This window comes from Magallana gigas, chromosome 3, assembly GCF_963853765.1.
Source record: "Magallana gigas chromosome 3, xbMagGiga1.1, whole genome shotgun sequence".
NCBI classification, from domain to species: Eukaryota; Metazoa; Mollusca; class Bivalvia; order Ostreida; family Ostreidae; genus Magallana; species Magallana gigas.
Window position 1 is genome coordinate 17,328,480 of NC_088855.1, and position 18,575 is coordinate 17,347,054.

Consider the following 18,575-nt stretch of genomic DNA (forward strand, 5'->3'; position numbering starts at 1 on the left):
TGTTGTGTTTTCTTTATAAATATGTCATCTATATTACATACGTATTTCCGTGCTTTTTGTTCATTTCTTCAATAATATAAAAAAAGATGACATGGTTTGTATTGTATATTGTACGTAATCAACACACAGTTTTGACCAAAATCTCGAGCGGGTTATGAACGATATAATGTTCCCCCCCCCCCCAAAGACCTTTATTTGTCGCTATAGAAAGGGTAACATTTAAGTAACTGTAATTGTTTCTATTACATGTCGCCCTAACAAGGATGTCGTGCCGGGAACGCACCCACATCAATCTTCTAAACCCAAAATAATCTTTCTGTTCATTCTTCCTTTCTAAGAAATGTCGATTTTACATAAAAATTATGGAAAGCTAAAATTATTTACAGTCTAAAAATACGACATTGTTTTTATAATCAATGTGTTAAAAGTGTCAGTTATATTCACCATATGCATTTTGTCGGGATATTTCAATGAGCTCGCTAGCGATATTCAATCGTAAATTGACATTCCATTAATCACGTTAATCCATCATTTAATTGCCTTAGACAAACATATTCGATATAATATGTTTAAAATAATATATATAAGTCTCCGAAATACTTCACCCAAATATCATCCACCCACGCCAGCCTAATAATTTCCTTTTTTTTAAATGGAAATACCAACAAATATTTTACTCTTCCGCTTAGAAAATATAAATTAGACGGATAATTTTGTGTACAATTAAGACAATTTACACGTATAATTAAAAACAGTTACCCCCTTTTTAATACTTGCTGAAGATAACAATGAAACTGCAACTTACTTTTCTGTGACGTCATATTTTGCCAAATGATGGGGTAAGGTTCTCTCGCAATCGACTCTTAAATCTTTTTTCCTTTGAAATTCTGGCTTCGATGTGCGGCCATGTACAGTTAATTTCTGCGTTGATCTGAAGGAATATTTCTTACTATGTCATTTTTTTCTATTGGCAGCTGTCGGTAGTCTATTATGCCATTCATATCTGTCCTGCGATTTTCTAAACACACAGTGACTGATAAAAATGGCAGGACGATCTACCCTTTCCAAGATCGGCAAGAATGACTGTTTCTTGAAAACTGGTGTAAACTACGTGCAGAGATGTGTGTATTGATGAACGATCAGCGAACACAGAGAATTTAAGAGCGCGTACAAAAGTTTTAATAAAATCCACCCACTTTAAAAATGCATGATGCACGTGGGTTGGTATACAGGAAGTAAACACAAATGAACGTGTCCGCACGGAAAAAAAGACGATGATAATAGAATATGAAAACGTGTAATGTCATGCAAAATAAAAGAAATGAAGTACATAGTAAATTTCCTTAATTGAAAACTTTTGCAAGTACACATACTAGAAAAACACTTCGAACGGTGTTACGTGAATTACCTATAGGAAAAAAAGGAATAAATATCAAGTGACATATCACGCTGTTTCAAAGCAAACCAAGACCCATTTATTAAACAGAGAACAGTCTATATAAACAAAAAGATCAAGCTGTTTCGAATATATGAATGCAGTATGGTAAATAACGATAAGATAAATGTACCTTTCTAGAAAATACGACTGAAGAGCGACCCGAGACAGCAAATCCCATTCGACAGTCTCTGCTATTCAAAACGAGGCAGCGACTGACGGATAGGGCATGCCGTCCCGTGTGTAAGTAACAAATGAAAAGGAAGAGTGAAAGAAGAGTCAATCATGTCATTTAATGTGAGATGATATCTTTAATTATTCAGATTCCCGGAACTTTCTAATATTGCATTTTAAACCCCTACCGGACATTTTACATTGTATGTTATGCATACCCCACGCCAAGATGAGGAAGAATACAAGATGCGGAAAATCGTCATTATTAATGTTTCTTCTTCGCTATCGTTTGTTCCTCAATACCTTCGTAGAAAACTACAATTAACGCACGTTTATAGCATTTCGCGTAATAATATTTTTTAACCAATGACATGCTCACCTATAGAAAATAACCTAAGGGTTGAGATGGCAATTGTTTTCAAAGAAAGAAAATGCCAATGTCAGGCCTACATACATACATGTACTGCATGAATGTAGCGATTAAGAGGAATGAGACTGAAGAAGAAATATCAAAGCAAGGCATTAAGATAGTGATATACAGATTATAAATTATATCAGTTTTCTGGTTACATTGCAAAAAAGCATGATAGAAACATCAAAATACGCGTTAAAGTCTGATAAATTCCGCGAACTAGTTAGTATGATACGTACATGTACCACAAAATCATTGATACGTGAAACAAATCGAAAATTCTGAAACATGTTAGCATATTGATTTTTGAAAAGTATGGCAAAGTCAGGTGATGTCGCTGATATATAGTTATATACTATATGTAATTGTCTATAGAGAACTCTAAAATCACCCAGTCTGTTGAGTTAAAAGCAACTAAATACTAACAGCAGAGAGAGAGAGAGAGAGAGAGAGAGAGAGAGAGAGAGAGAGAGAGAGAGAGAGAGAGAGAGAGAGATGTCCATACATCACATGAGATTATAATGTTCAAAGTTCACATGGGTAAAACCCCCTTCTCAGCACATAAAAAAATCCCATGAGGTATTTTCGTGCAGAGCTGAGTAGTTTTCATGTGACCTAGCCAGGAAATATATCATCTGTGCACAGTCACCGTGAAAGAAAAAAATAAGCGTAGGAAGAAACTCTCTAATTCAAAAAATAACATTTTGACTTTGAAGCTACATATACATGATTAAAAATCTAATAAATTAATACTACTGTAAAGCCTATTAATTCATTGATGAAGCGTAAGGTGCGCCATTTTTTGTACTCCTAACACGGTAGTTTTATCATTAAGGTAGTTTATTTACAAGGAAATTCTATAAAGGATTGTCCACTTTTATAGTATTACGCACTTTCTAAGTGTGGAACGGAAACCGCTAACATCCCGTGGTAAGCAGATTTTATTGCTTCACCTACCACTTTTAAAAACCTTTTATTTTATCTTTAAAAAATAAATAAGATAAAATGACCTATCCTTTGAAAAACTTGATATGAAAAAATGATATTGACAAGAATATAGTAGAAGAAGTATATATCATTTTGATACCTTTTAAAAGTGACTTACTTCTTATTGAATAAAAGTCTCCAGTCACAATCGAAAATAAGGATTGAATGAAAAGAAAAAAGAAATTATAAATATGACGCACCGAGGGTATACGTACCACCCACGATGTTTTTTTAAGTGAAGGGACACATCGACAAATGAAGTTATTTGAAACGCCTAACATTCCAACATGTTGATCTAGGCTCAATACTTTACTTACCTTAACTTACCTTTTGTAAAGCTATCGCGAGATCACACAATGACGGACTGCGACATGTTTGTGCACACATGGGAGAGGAACGCCAACCATGTCAACAATGTGGATCTACAGGTTTGCTCAAAACTAACATCCAGTTACGGTTCCGCACTACAAACTAACCTTCATTATTCGAACAAGGCCGAATTTCCTTTTTTATTCGTCATAATTTCGAGATGTAAAATACTAAATCTAAAATACATTTTGGCATTAATGCTGACGATTTAATGATATATTTCATTTGATAAGTATGTTAACTAATTAAAAGAAGTTACAAAGACTAAAAACTACAAAATTTCATAATCCAAAATTGATTTAACATTCAACAAATAATCGTATAGGAATAACCGGTTATGATTTTGATTTCTGAAAAATTTATGATTCTATATACGTACAAATAAGTTGTTGAACCATAACCTAATGCATCAAGCACACAACTTGAACAAAAAAAAATGGCGGAGTAAATTCATTCTTAGTCACTGTGTGATTAAGCATGATGGTTGGGTCATTAAGGAGTAGAGAAAAAAAACCCCAGTGCAGCAACAAGTCGGCTTACCTATAATGGCTCTATTCCATGAAAGCAGGTTAATCCATACTGAACCATGTTTGTTATCACGGAGAGGAAAACCAGAATGGGTGTCGACTTTTGCTACACATTGTATAAACGTAAATATAGTAAAGGCCTGAACCGATGAATGGAGCTTAGCTCATTCATTCATATTTCTTATCGACATGACGGGCTTGACGCCCACACCTTGTACGTTTTCAGATTTTTATCGTGAAAAGAGAGGTGAATGTTCACGATCTCTCGGGGGATGACCAGTTAAATTAAACTGCTAACTTTCTTTCACACGATGAGAATAAATAAATTATCCGTTATCGACTCGAAAAAGGTTTTTGAAAACAAACAAATCTTTGGCATGTCATTCTGCCTGCAACGAATCAATAAATTAATCGAACTGAACTCTTTTAATAAAAAACCCCTCTCGCCTTCAAAGGTCAACCAAGGTCAAGATTGAATACACAGTCATATCTATGTTGGAATTCAGAACATAAAAACCACAACTATGTCCATTAACACATTCACAACTTTGGAATTCAAATGAGGGGTTTGATCTGATTAAATACATATGTACACAAATCAACTATGCCTGGGTGCTCAACATAGCCAAATACTTGCTCAAAACGTCGATCTCTAAGCAAAGGAGGTAGTAAACTAAACAATACATATAGCGAACAATACCGGACAAGGACCAATCAAAAATCGTATACCTGTTCGAACTTCCTTTTTCTGATACATGTACTGGATGTCCCTTTAATTGTCTCTCGGACCTAAAATAAAAAGGCCACATCCTAAATCGTTGATGAAACTTTCATCACTTAGAAAGGATGTCTAGTCCATCGAAAATAACAGTCATATAGTTTAAAATTTTGTTAAAACATACGAAACAAAAAGTGAATGCTGAGCACGTAACGTCGTTTACACCCAGTTTCCATCAATTAACCGAATGAACAGCGAATTATTTATTGGTCTAGTTTCATTTCTTAATTAATGTGTATTACAATCAACTTGTTATCAGAAATAAAAACAAAGTGAGAGAAACATCCGTTGTGCCCTTTTCAAACCTGTTAACACGCCACGTGCAGCATCGGTACTAACCGATGGCGGCCTTACAAAACAAATCAACACACAGACCCCTTAGTCTGGGAGCGATGCAATTAACCTTCAAATCCAGTCCCATTCAGAAAAAAATCCCCTATAGACTGTGTTCGGAAATCTTTAATTCCCTGTTGTCACTTTAATTATCCTTTACACAATACCCTGCACGACTGGAACACATGAATGCACGGTGACCCCGACTGGGGTCATATAGCCCGACGAGCGGGAGCACCGAAAACGCAGTCAGTTATCGTGTCTGAATGTCAGACTACTTCTCTCTGACAAAGACCATTCTTGATACCAGCCCACCCTTGAATCAAACGATATAAAAATCACAGTCTATTCGACATTTTCCCCCTCACACTAATTAACTGTCGTCGGCGGATGCACGTGCTCGTCTCGATTCTAGATTACCCCCGACACCATTTTCCTTTTTACAAACCTTCAGAGAAAGTTGTACTACGTGTATAATCTTGCATGATAGAAAAATATATTATATCTCCATTTTAAAATACAGTCCTATTATTTACTTCAAATGTCATTACATGAATAATTCATAGTACTTCCTGACCTAAAAAATATAAACCATTGATAAAATTCTGAAGAAAAACCTATTTACACGTGCTCTTAACAGGGAACTGTTGACTTTATCTGGTTTGGGTGTTTAATTGTCAATACGATGAAACTATTATCCAAAAGTTGGCATTCTAGTTTTGAGGAGCGGAAGCCTACGACATCTGACCAATTTTCCGCCTGTTCGTTTTAGTGTAGGATTATCTAAACAAAGAAACGAGTATTTCGATAACCAAATAAAAAAAAAGGAGGAGTGTATTGGTCAAACAGAACCTAAGACGAAAACATCTGTCACAAAGCATGACTGGAATTTGCGCGGGTCTTTTTCACTCCTCATTTAATACGTGTAGCAACAAGAGAATGACAAATATCTCCCTCGTGCCATTTGAGATCAAGATGATTGTTATTTCGAACCCTTGTATCCACCAAATCTAAAATATTATTAATTATGTTACAGCTGTTATTTGAAAATGTCTTCTATTCTCTTCCCCTTTCTCTTATTGAAATCTCTTGGACAACTGATCGTCTTCAGGGGCGTGTTTCGTATGAAACAAAAACCGAAAGAAAAATATCGAACTACCCTTCCGAGAACTGTTTGACCTATATGTCTGGAGAGAATATGGGGCGACGACCCTCTTCAAGTCACACCCATTCTCCAACGGTTAAAAGGGCTATGAGGGGAATTCCCGATCTGGTTCAATGCCATGAATCCTGAGCTTTGTTCTCTTCTTCTGCCTGAAGAGTTAACCAACTTTATTCGGTCACTGCCTTTTCGTCAATCCAATTTTTTTTCACAAGGAACAATCTTCATTCATTTAAACGAAGCATCCAGTGTGTTTAAGAACAAATTTCTTCATTGTTTTATTTTATTCGTCGCGTGTATGATAATGCAATTTCTTGGCAACAAAGAAGAAAACTAGATGTCCCGATTTTTTTTCCTTTATGCTATCCTGGGCTATTTCGATTGGATGGGTCGGACGGTTTCAACGACCGCTTCGCATGTCGTTGACCTCAAAATTGACCAACTCAGATCAGATAATTTGTCTGCACCGAAAGGTTTGAAACGTGCTCAATCATAAAGCTATAATTAATCCGTCTGGTCGATTCGATTGTTCATAAACTACTTATATCAAGCTATGTTTGGATCGATCGTCATATGTCCCTATTGACTCCAATGTATTCAAAACAAACAGAGAGAAGTAAAGAAGTGTTACAATCTTACCTCATCCCGCTATAAAAACTGCGTAGTTGCCCTTACTAAAGGTTATTTTGGGCAAGAATTTCGATTTATATACATCATCTTCAAAAATAGAGAAAAGTTTCATCATCCAAAATCACGATTTCACAGAAATTTCTCAATTAATTAAACACACTATTATCCATAAATTTACAGCACAACATTAAACTGTACAGCGCGAAAAAGGCACTTTATTGGTACATGAAACACTTAATAATAAGCATGACTTAAATCTACGTCATTTATATTGCACGGTCCAGTGAATCATCGTCAATGAGTGTACATATGACCCCGCATTAGGCAATACTGGTTGAATACATTGAAAACACAAAATATTAAACAATCCTCATATTCAAATATTATGAAACATACACCAAATGTTTCATCAGAAATATAACGAAATTAAAAATTTTAAGTCGTTAAAACTGATATTTTTAAAAAAAAATAATATATCGCTATTTTATAATATTTTACAAATTAATCAACTAAATCATATTCTTCAAATGAACATTGTGAAAAAAATCCTGTGAGTGATAAAATCGACCCTTACCTTTCCGCCTGAGTCCTGTCTGCGTTCTCCTCACGTGGGCCTTTCGTCGTCTGCTGGTTTTCATCGATCCCGGATATGCTCCAGTGATGACTAGGCATGCGTCGTACTCAGTCACCTTTCATTCAAAAAAAGTTTTGTTAGTTCCTATGCACTTTAAAGAACAAAACAAAAGATTGTTGATTCAATATTTCATTTGAAAAAAAATATTTGTAAGTAATAGCTTTAAAAAATTATTAAAAGATGGAAAATAAGCCCGAAATAAACCAATTTCTTTAAAGTGTAAAGCCGTATCTGAAGACTTATTACCATATGATGTAAACAAGGTTTAATGTCCCAATATAAATAAGCTAGACTACGCACCCACTATCACAATAAAATACACAAAAATCTGTTACCCCGCCGGTTAAATCACACACAAAGAATGTAACACACTGGAACGTGAGGGGGAAGACCTCACAATCTGTTATCATCACAAATACACACGTTGTAGCTGTATTGAGTTCATAATCATTCATTTGATCAATTTTCTAGCTTCAACAATAATATTTTTTTACAACTTTTTTCTTTCTATACTAAATCAAATCCTGTAAAAAATAAAAATAGTATTCACTCTTACGGTCGCTTGCTTTACGTAATATTGCGATTAATATGAGAGAGCTATTCGACGGTTCTTTGATTAATGCTTTTCACAATCATTTTTTTAAACAAAACTTCACAAGGCTTTAATGTGGATTTTTCTTCAATATTTGATTTATAGGTTTCCACACGCATAAACAACATTCCTTCCACGTAAAGTTCTCTGGCGCTTCCTTAGAAAAATATCCACAATGTTAGCATGGACAAATTGATCCTTTGAAAAAAAAAATTTAAATCGTCAGGAAAGTAAAAAAAAAACTCTTAACTTTTGACTTTGTGCAGCACAAACTGAACAAGCAAATGAAACTGAATTTGGAAAACGGATACATCCCTTGCCTCTTCCGTTCAAAGGAGTTACTTGCGTCACCTGTGACGTATTTTGCCCGATAAGAGCCTTAACAGGAACATGTGTTGTCCTGCGAGAAGGATATCCCTAACGTACTGTTTCCATCACAAAAACGATGACTATAGCCAATAGTAAAATCACTGCAAAAGTTTGCAACTGGCCCATTATTTTTCATTCATAAAGTTGAAATGACCGCGGAAGTAGTGGGAATTTTATTGGAGGAAGCGATTATCATTTGAGCAAAATACGCCGGACACTTGTGGAAACACTTGAAGCAATTAGCTAAGCCTTTATGTAACTGCATTTGAAAGATATCGCACGCAACATCATTCAAGCATATCTTATAAAGCTACGAATATTCTCACTTAACAATGCATTTCCGATTTGGGTTTCTTTGTTTTTGTATGCATTTTATTAGTTTTGTATGAGGGCCTTTGTGAGGATAGTGTATCTCCTTCATACATTATTTATTATGTATTGAATGGGAAGTATGAACATTTATGAGATGTACAGCAATATCTGAATGATAGAAAAAGGTCTTAATCAATGTATCCTCTTCCCACATCAACTGCACTCAAGTCTCTTAACAAAACAGCGGATCATGATCACATATGTCTGACACAGAATTGTTGACTTCTTATTTTTGCAAAGAGCAAAAATCTCCTTTCAAAAGAGACTGTGCGTGTTAGAAGACTTTTAAGTCATTTAATGAAAGAAAATTTTGTTAATTAAAAAATACAGTCATATTAGGAAATCTGTAGATTTCGCCCATTGTTAAAAATCTATAATTAATGATATCATACATGTATATATATTTTTTATACATTTAGCCAACTATCTCCCTTCCCTTAATCTCAGAATTTGATAAGGTTATGATATTACACATTGCAAATCCTCGTGAAATTATGAAATGTTTATGTGTCTAATACAATGTACTTCTAACATGTTTAAAGTTGTATTTCACAAAACCGTGCCTTAAGCTTAACTTAACAGTGTTTTAATGTACATGTACATGTGTATTGTCATATTGTAAATTTTGAATTAACCGGGTGGCAGTAAGTACAAATTTTTCAACATGTCATGTTGTAAATTTTGTATTTACTGCCACTCGGTAAATTCGAAAATTACATGACATTATCACAATGTTATACATCTAAAACAATAAACAGTTTTGAACACGTTGGTTGTTTAATTGATTGTATTTGCATTTGATGTTTAGCACGTCACATATGAAATGGTGGGTGTCCATTCAATTCCTTTGTCATTTAGTTACAACTTTATGAATATCATTGATCTGGGAAAGAGAAATTGCTGATATAACAGACTAAATTTATGAAACAGGACCATTACTTCCGGGAAAAATGTTCATTTTTCATTATATAAGATAGTAACAAATTTTCTTCGACTTGGGCACACCGGACCACAGTTTTAAGCCTAATATATAGAATATATGAAACAATGAAATAAGTACAGAAAATTAACCAAACTAATACCTTACAATATAGTATTTTCTTGCATACATTTTCGTTGTCTTGTAAGTATAATGCATATATCTAAAATAACTCTTTGGTCTTAATCAGAAAAGCAAAAAAATCTACACAAATATCGAATCTCGGTTTACAGGTTCTCGACTTCACAGGTTGATGAATCTGATATATGATATGTCAAATTCATTTAATATCGACTCGAATAGCAATGGAATATCATATTCAATGTTTTTAAGTTCACTGCCTTATTATTTATGACGAGAGAGAGAGAGAGAGAGAGAGAGAGAGAGAGAGAGAGAGAGAGAGAGAGTGAGAGTGGCTGTAAGAGTTATCTTCAAAGATAATTTTTGTTGACATTTTATATTCTCCTTTTCGCCGAATTCTTATCTTTATCTTAGTAATACATGTATAGCAAGCTGATGACGATGCAGACGATTTCCGGTCATTGGTTGGCGCGAGAGTGCACGCACGCGCCTGTGGTTGCCAAGTCGTTGACTTGTGACCCACTGAAGGTAAAAGCCCTTTTCAACCGAGCAACTCCTATATGCATACAATAACTACTCCCCCAGAATTTTCCGTAGTATTTTGCAATATGTTTTCACCACCAAGCGAGACCCTTGGCAAGCGAATAGAATTAATCTAAGAAATAACTGCGCGAGCTGTTTACCTTAGTGTGTAATTCTTTATTGTTTATGATAATTATTATAGGAATAACCTACTTACCAAAATAACGCGTGGTTTTTATATAAGAGCTAATTCGAAGGTCGTGCAAAAAGGAAGAGTAAAAGTAGTTTTGCTTACATTTCAGTTCTTTTCTTTTCTTCAACAATTAAAATTTTCAATTCATTTTAAAGATTTCAGTCCCCCTAACTAGATTTAATAGTAATAATGCGTAAACAGACTCTAACCGGCTTCTGTTAGTACTTGGAGAGGGAGATTATAGTTAATAACCTACACATGTAACTTCCTATGCATGACCCAATTAATTACTTTGACATTAACTGTAGGAGGATTTGGAGCAGAAAAAAAAAATTAAGAAGCACTGAGCAGAAATTCGGTCTTTCAAAAATAACTCTTTTGTGATAATTGACAAATCAGTGCCTCGAAATCACGCGTAAAATATACGTGTAACATTAGCCATTATCATGTGCTCGTGTTGTACTGTCAAACTGACTATATATAAAGGAATTTTCAAACGACACGACCTTCCTCCTTTTTTGTGATGACAGAATCGATTAAGTGGTCGATTGCTAAGGTCATCGATTGTTCTAGTGCGCAATACCAAATTCTTTTTATTCACACACATCTTTTTTTTGTTTCTTTCTTCAACTGCGTAATAAGAGCTTGTGATGACAAAAGATATTTTGGTCCGTGGGAGGGCAGATGTGTATATTCGTTAATGTATGCAGCGCTGTGCGATTCATTCACCAGTTTTACTATAATACAGCTGCATAATTCCCTTGCTATAAACCACATGAAAAAAAGTGGGTGAAATTACACAAATTCCTCAACAAAACTTCTATGAATGAAAATTTCACGAAGAAACAGGAAACAAACATTGCAGGTGGCCTTGTAGCGACCCATTCGTCTAATAAAGCCGAGCATGCTAATTTTGTTTACAAGTTTTTCGGCAAAAATCTTACACTTTGATCAAAACATTTTTTTTTTAAATATCATTACATTTGTGTTGATGAATAAGGTTTTAAGAAAATGCTTTTTAATTCGATATCAGAGCCCATTTCCACATGAAAGATGATAAGAAACGCTTCTGATGTGGGGATCGCCCAATCTCTACAAATGAACGGGTGAAACCGCAAGAAAGGGAGATTTTGACAAGTTTGTCGATATTAAGGATGGACTGAACCCTTTCTGGAGCTAGCCTAACCGCAATGACATATGGCAAAGTGTTGCTTTGTAAACCGAATGACTAATTCAAACATGTTTAAGCTATCACCGATAGTACCAAACAAACCGGGGGCTAGTTGCACGGTATACATGTCTTATTCAAAGGGTGGAATACATGTCGTTAATGAATAATCCGGTTTTTAAATTTTAACTATTAACGTTTTTATTTATAAATACGTGTACTTTACAATCAAATCTTTCGGTGGGCCTTTATTAAAGAAACGTTATCATATTCGAACCCAAACATATTAATTTCTAGTGTATTCATTGTAATGAGACTTATATTAAGAATTATTAATAAGTGAAGTAGACAAAAAGTATCCTTGAAACAGATTAAGTAACATTTCACTCCTAATTCTTTGACAAAGGCAAAAAGGTGCGAAAAACTAATCCCCAGTGAAGGTAACCAAACAAAGATTGTATGAAGTTGTTTTGACCAATATTAGGACTGCGAGACATTCCGACTAAACCACACAAAGAAAATCAAACGAACCTGGCACATTGCGATTGTTAGATATTTTGTTATAAGCGATCGCCACATGGTTTCCGAATCTACATTAAGGAGTGCACATACTTGCGGTTACTTCAGGGTTGGTCTGAGTCAGCGCGCGCGCGAAAAAAGAAAACCGCCTGCCTGACCATGTTTGCTGAAAACGAAAGAATAAGAGAGTTATCTGTCTTGTGTGAGCTTTTTACTCTATTATATATTTAGCATTTATTGCAATGGTTCAAGTTTAATTTCCTTTGAAGAATACATTTTAAAAAAATACTCTCAAAATTTAAAAATCAGACTTTGAATGAAAAATATTTAGAAGTACTTGATACCTTTCAAGGAATTTAATTTCAATCGGAGGATAGAAGAAGAATTCAATCTTTAATTTTATGGTGGTTCTCTTTAACAGAGTACCACGACCGAAGGGTCTTTTGTTCAGGTGTCGGAAGTATCATAAATTTAATGAATAGGTTTTCATGTCAGAGTCGTATAGTTTTAGAGACCCTTTGCGCTTGCTGTCATCTGTAGGGTAACTTTAACCCACTTCTAGTAGGTACAAACCATGACCCTAGCTGAAATTTAATCACTGAAAGGCGGAATCCAGGTTTTATTTCCTCAAAATGAAACAAGGAATTTGTTAACTACTTAAAAGTACACCGCTCAAATAATGAAAGGCAATGCCAGCGAGAAAAGTTGTTTTTTGTTCAAAACTCGAGAAAATACGGGAATATTTTTTTTTTTGAAAATTCCATTAAAAAGGAGATTGTTAATTACTGAATATACTATTTGTAATATAAGCAAAATGCTACATATACTCTCGTTTAAAATATTTCGATAATTCAGAAATCAAAGTTTGTACGTACAAGCGCAAATTTTGATTTTAAAGAATCTAAATGTTTATAACGACGGTACTTCTATTATTTCTGTAATATGACGTAATAATATCAGTATGAACCGCACTTTTATCTAATTATTACGCTCGGTTCGATAAACATCATATTCTTAAACAACTGGACAATGTTGTTAATCATTTATACAATGTATATACAATTTATTCCTAGATTTGATAGATGGTTAATAATTTTTTTTCGACATGCGATTCTTAGATGCTTGATATGAATTTGATGGAAAGTATTGTTGCTGAATACTGCGCGCAGAGAGATTATTTTGAAATCAAAATACATGATTGGGCTCTTAGTAGAAACATTTCAAGCCAGAAATGCAGAAATATTTGTCATCTTGCCACAAAGAGCTGGATGGACACATTTTGCGCATCAATATTAGTTTACAAGGATATTGTAAAAAAAACCCCTGAATACATTTATTAAAGGGGAAAATTGGCGGTTACAATTTCAAATTGTTTCTACCCCAACTGGAATATATGAAAGAGCTATGTTTTCTCCCCATTAAGAACATGCATCTGTACAGCGGCTTGAATTACAGATTCGCTGCAGGGACATGCAATAATGCATGTTTTATACTTTGGACTGGAGGCTCATTTTGCAGACTTTTCACGGATGTCTTTTTTTCATTGCCAACCCTTGAATTATTATCGCTGTACCCGAAAAGATCGAAGCGATAATCTCTGGAAACTCGATCAGTGCAAGGGACTCACCGCATTTCTAACAAGTTTGTAATTATACCAATAGACCGGCTAGTGCTCTTAAAAAAAAGTCCCTTTAAAACTAGGTCAATAATACCACAGGGTTTAAAAAGTGACTTTAACAAGATTACTAGTTCTAATTACTTCCGACATATAGCATGCTCCATCAATAGTAAATTCACTCTGCGACATGCATTTGACCTTTTTGTTTTAGTTTATGCTTTTTAGCTAGTAAAAAATATTTTAAAAAAAAACGATCGTAGGTTTTGTGCCAATACGGACACATTATATATCGTGATGAGTGGGCAGCAAATCCATACATATCTTGACGGGGGATATATGGATGTCAAACACAGCTGGTAATTACAAATACAAAACAAGTTCACACGTAACCTTGGTAGGTGCCTATTGGGTGCAAATTGTAACTTTAAACTTACAATTTGCGTGACTATACAAAAGACTTACTTGTTCCACAATAACAATAAGACGTTTTGATATTTTTTTTTCATTAAGGTGACTTTTAAGTCTTAGTTGATTAATGTATCGTAAGGTTGATCGCGTCATAACAATTTTTCTCTTTTTTAAGAACGTGTAAATACTTTTTTTTTTTTTTTTTTTTAAATAATTTCAACAATATTTTATTATGTAAAACAAAATAGGATTGGGAAAAATATTCTTCGTTGCGTATAACAATAGTCAAGTAAGTATATTCTAAGCACTAAATCAAATTTTAAATATCTTTTTAACTAAATTTTGTATTTACTTTAAAAATAATAGTTTAAAAATCAGAAAATGAATAACGTAAAAACATGGAGGCAATTCTGAATATGAGTCACTTTAAAAATCGTCGGTATTTTTTATTCTATCTAATCATAAACAAACATACTCTGCCTTTTTAGGTTTTATGAGTTCTTAATACGGCGCGAAAAATTGTTTTCCGAGAAAAATGGGTTTGTCAAATTCGTGATCAGCTGATAAAAAATAATACACATAAAGCTTCAGAGTCAACTTATATTATAGAATACGATCAAAGGAACTTATTATATACAGATGTCAATGAGGACACAACATGGCGTATTTAAGAAAGAAAAGGGAAGTTAAAAAAACCAAGCCTAAAATTAAGTCATTCTCATCCATTTGCAGACGACAGACTTTCAAGGACGAGAAAACTAACCTGCCCTAAACAAAGCTGTCTCGCATTATTGATTGAACACAAGGAATTTTCATATCTATGTACTCTGATGCGGTATGCATGTAGTGAACCTCTTCCGCTCGCATTATAAGCGGCTGTCATTCATGTCTTTTATGACGTTTTGATAATTATGAACGATTTGCTGTATCAGACTGACTTGCATGTAAATTTCGAAAAGGAATGGTGCATGAGTGTGTGTTTCTGTTTCTGGGTGTGTGTGTGTGTGAGAGAGAGAGAGAGAGAGAGAGAGAGAGAGAGAGAGAGAGAATTTTAATTGAGCGATTTAACCTGTCTATATATATATATATATATATATATATATATATATATATATATATATATAAATGTATATTTCATTTAACGTGTACACAGACTATATAACGTTTTCTGCCTATCAACCTTCTAAATGTTAGCAACATGATCCTTATCAACCCGCTATCACACACCTATAAGTGTATTCCTGATGATAAGCAATTTAATCTTATTTAGCAAAAAATCCAAACATTGAGTAGAAATTATATTTTTTCAAAAAAAGAAAGAAAGAAGAAAACCCGAAAAATTATAAGCTTTTTTATGGTCATGTTTGTGTATAAGATTTATGTTTACACAATCGACCGAACTCACCAAAAAAAAAACCAAAACAAAGAAAGCAGTTGTTCAAGATCACAAAGAAAACTGAACGCCAAAGAGAATATTTTCAGATTTCTCCATTGTCTCAAGTTACGTAATAATAATAATAACAACTGCGTAATGATTTTCAAAATGATGTTAAAGATTGCCACGAACACTAGTCCTTTACTAAGTGTACAGCACGTTCAATTCCTTATGAGAAACAACTGTTAGAAAGGTAAATATACAAACCACGTATTCCCTGGGTCTGTAAACGGGAAATACATCATTCTCTTTCCCTGGCCATTATATCGAATAGGACTGAAAACCCCTCTTCATTTGAATTTATTTGGGCGTACCTTTTGCATCGACATGCGCAGTAACTAAAAAAACGGATTCTTTGTCACAAACAGGAAATTCCTCCGCGAAATAAGGGGTTTGGACCACCGGCAAAAGTAAATTGTAAATTACTAAGAATAATCGCTGACGGGGCCCAGGTTCGCACTTTGACCGAAATAAAGTAAAATCACCCATCGTTCGCCCCTGCAAGTGCATATTGCAAAAGTACACCAAACTATCTAGTCACTCCGTTTTGATATATCGGGTGGTCTAAATTCGGGATAAAAGTTGGTACTAAAAAATTCCCCACAAAGAAAATACCGATCAAACAAAAAAATCAATGAAAAACAACAAACAAACAAAAACAAAACGCAAACCATGACCATGAAAAAAGACATGCAGCACAACACTAGATCTTTTGAGGAATTTTTAAAAACTCAAAATTATTACATAAAATTGAAATAAAAATCTGGTCAAGCGCCAAAAAATATTCTAAATAATGACCATACTTTATTTTTGAAGTATTTCGTAGTGTACAAGGTTTTGTTGATTTTTTTTCCTCAAAGAATCAAATGGAACATTTCCAAAACTTTAATATAGAAAAAACATGAATAAAACCATCTTTTTTTTCTTCCTAAAATGATAGTTACTAAAAATTAACGAAAATACCAAAATTTTATTTTTTGTAGTTATTTTGTTACCCACTAATTTTTTCTTCATTATTAATCTTAACTTTCTTTCTTGTTTTCACCTTTTCCCTCATTATTTACAACATTATTCACTTCAATATAATAAAAATTTTATGGTAATATATGTATCTTGTGTAAAAAGCAATGTTTTGTATACCTTTTTCTGTTGTTCAATCCTTTTCAATTCATTAATATAGTTGATTAAAATACTTCACAAATTACCTTTGTTGTATGCAAATTAGATTTTGAAAAAACCCATTGTGTTCGAAAAATTCGATTTTGAGTTTTTGTTTGAATATTTAAAGAGGATATTTCGTTGATAGTTAATGATACTTTTTAGATTGATGTTTGAAATCTATTGATGTATAATTCATCTAAACGATTATAGAAAGTTTAAGACCAAATCTACAGATGTGCATCGAACTAGCAAAAGAGAAGGAAAAAAAAATAAAGAAAAAAAGAAGGAAAGAATAAAAAAACAAATAGCGATGGTTTCTTTTCCTAAAATCCTAATGAATAGCATATCAAAATGGAACAACTTTGATTCAAAATCACTTATTGTTCAATGAAGAATAATATCATTGCTTCATGTAAATATCATTTTAAAAAAATTATTACGTTAATTTTTATTATAATCGATAAGAAATATCAGAAATAAGCTCATCCAGAATAATATTCCATGCATAAAAATAAAAAATATGGTATAATTATTTCATATTATTTAAAAAAAAAAGCAAATGCGACTTAGAAACAATGATCAAAGTGTTATAAATAAAAACTAGTTATACATGTATATAAAATGAGTCTCGAATTCAAACGAGCCTGAGAACACAACATTTACACTACAGTAATAGGAGTATGTACATTTAAAATTTAAGATGATTTATAGGAAACTCTACAATAAACCAAAAAAAACCCCCCAAACCCCCCTCCCAAAACCCCAAAACCATATGCTTTATGAATAATACAAATGACATTATTTAATAGAAAGTACATGTACTTCGATCAATTATACCTGAATTAATTATTTACATCAATTGTAGAACTATTTCTTTTGGTTTCTGACCTACCACAACTACACGTAATTTTACAAACTTGACGAATTATAAAATTCCAAGCTTTTGCCCTCAGAATATTTTTACTAAACTCTACCAACGGTCAAGTCGACATATGGTATTAGAAAAACTATCATATTTTGAAATTTTTCGAATATTTTTCCTCTTTACGGGAAGCCTTAGTAGTAAAATTACTAAGGGAGTTGAGTACTTCAGTGTTCATAGCTTACATACAGATTGAGTACTTAAGTATTTCCTCTTTTTAAGATAAATTCTATTTTTGAATTCAAATTTCAAACATGAAAATAGGGTCTTTTTGACAATAAAATGTGCATGCCGTGAAAAATAATCTTGGTTACAAATGCTCCACAAACTAAAATCTTCCGCAAAAACAATTTAACTCTTCATTTTCTTATTTCTTTATTTTCGGATAAGTTGGAATGAAATATGAAAATACAAAAGTCGCATCTTATTCTTGGGGTTGCAAAATTCATGAGAACAACATTGACACCAGTTTACATTACATCAATATTAACAGACAAAGAATTGTTATAGAAATAACTTACCAATCATAAAACTCTCATTTCCTAAACATATGTCGAGTGAACGAATGTAGACAAAGAAATGGTTTACTTTACATTTCACTAAATCGAATAATTGTGGGCCGAAAATTGACAAAGACGACGGCATAAGGCCCTAATGGAATTTTGCGGTGACTATACCACTCCTTTTTCCTCTCAGACCTATGAATGATGTAAATCTCCCAGGAATGCTTGATAATACATGTTAATTGATGATTTACAGGATGAGCCCTATTAGATGGCCGAAAAAAGCCTCTAA

The 18,575-nt window shown here is 33.5% G+C and overlaps 1 long non-coding RNA gene across 2 annotated transcripts; it reads right to left on the reverse strand.

Moving 5' to 3' along the window:
• Positions 1–1,048: 1,048 nt before the first annotated feature.
• On the reverse strand, positions 1,049–13,029 carry LOC136273671 (uncharacterized). Of its 2 annotated transcripts, none has more exons than XR_010711877.1 (2): positions 12,330–13,029; positions 1,049–7,496 (listed from the first exon to the last, which is right to left on the reverse strand). It is a non-coding gene; the product is annotated as an uncharacterized lncRNA (long non-coding RNA). The 2 variants fall into 2 exon arrangements; XR_010711876.1 differs by lacking the exon at positions 12,330–13,029 and adding an exon at positions 7,742–8,142.
• Between the last annotated feature and the right edge of the window lie 5,546 nt (positions 13,030–18,575).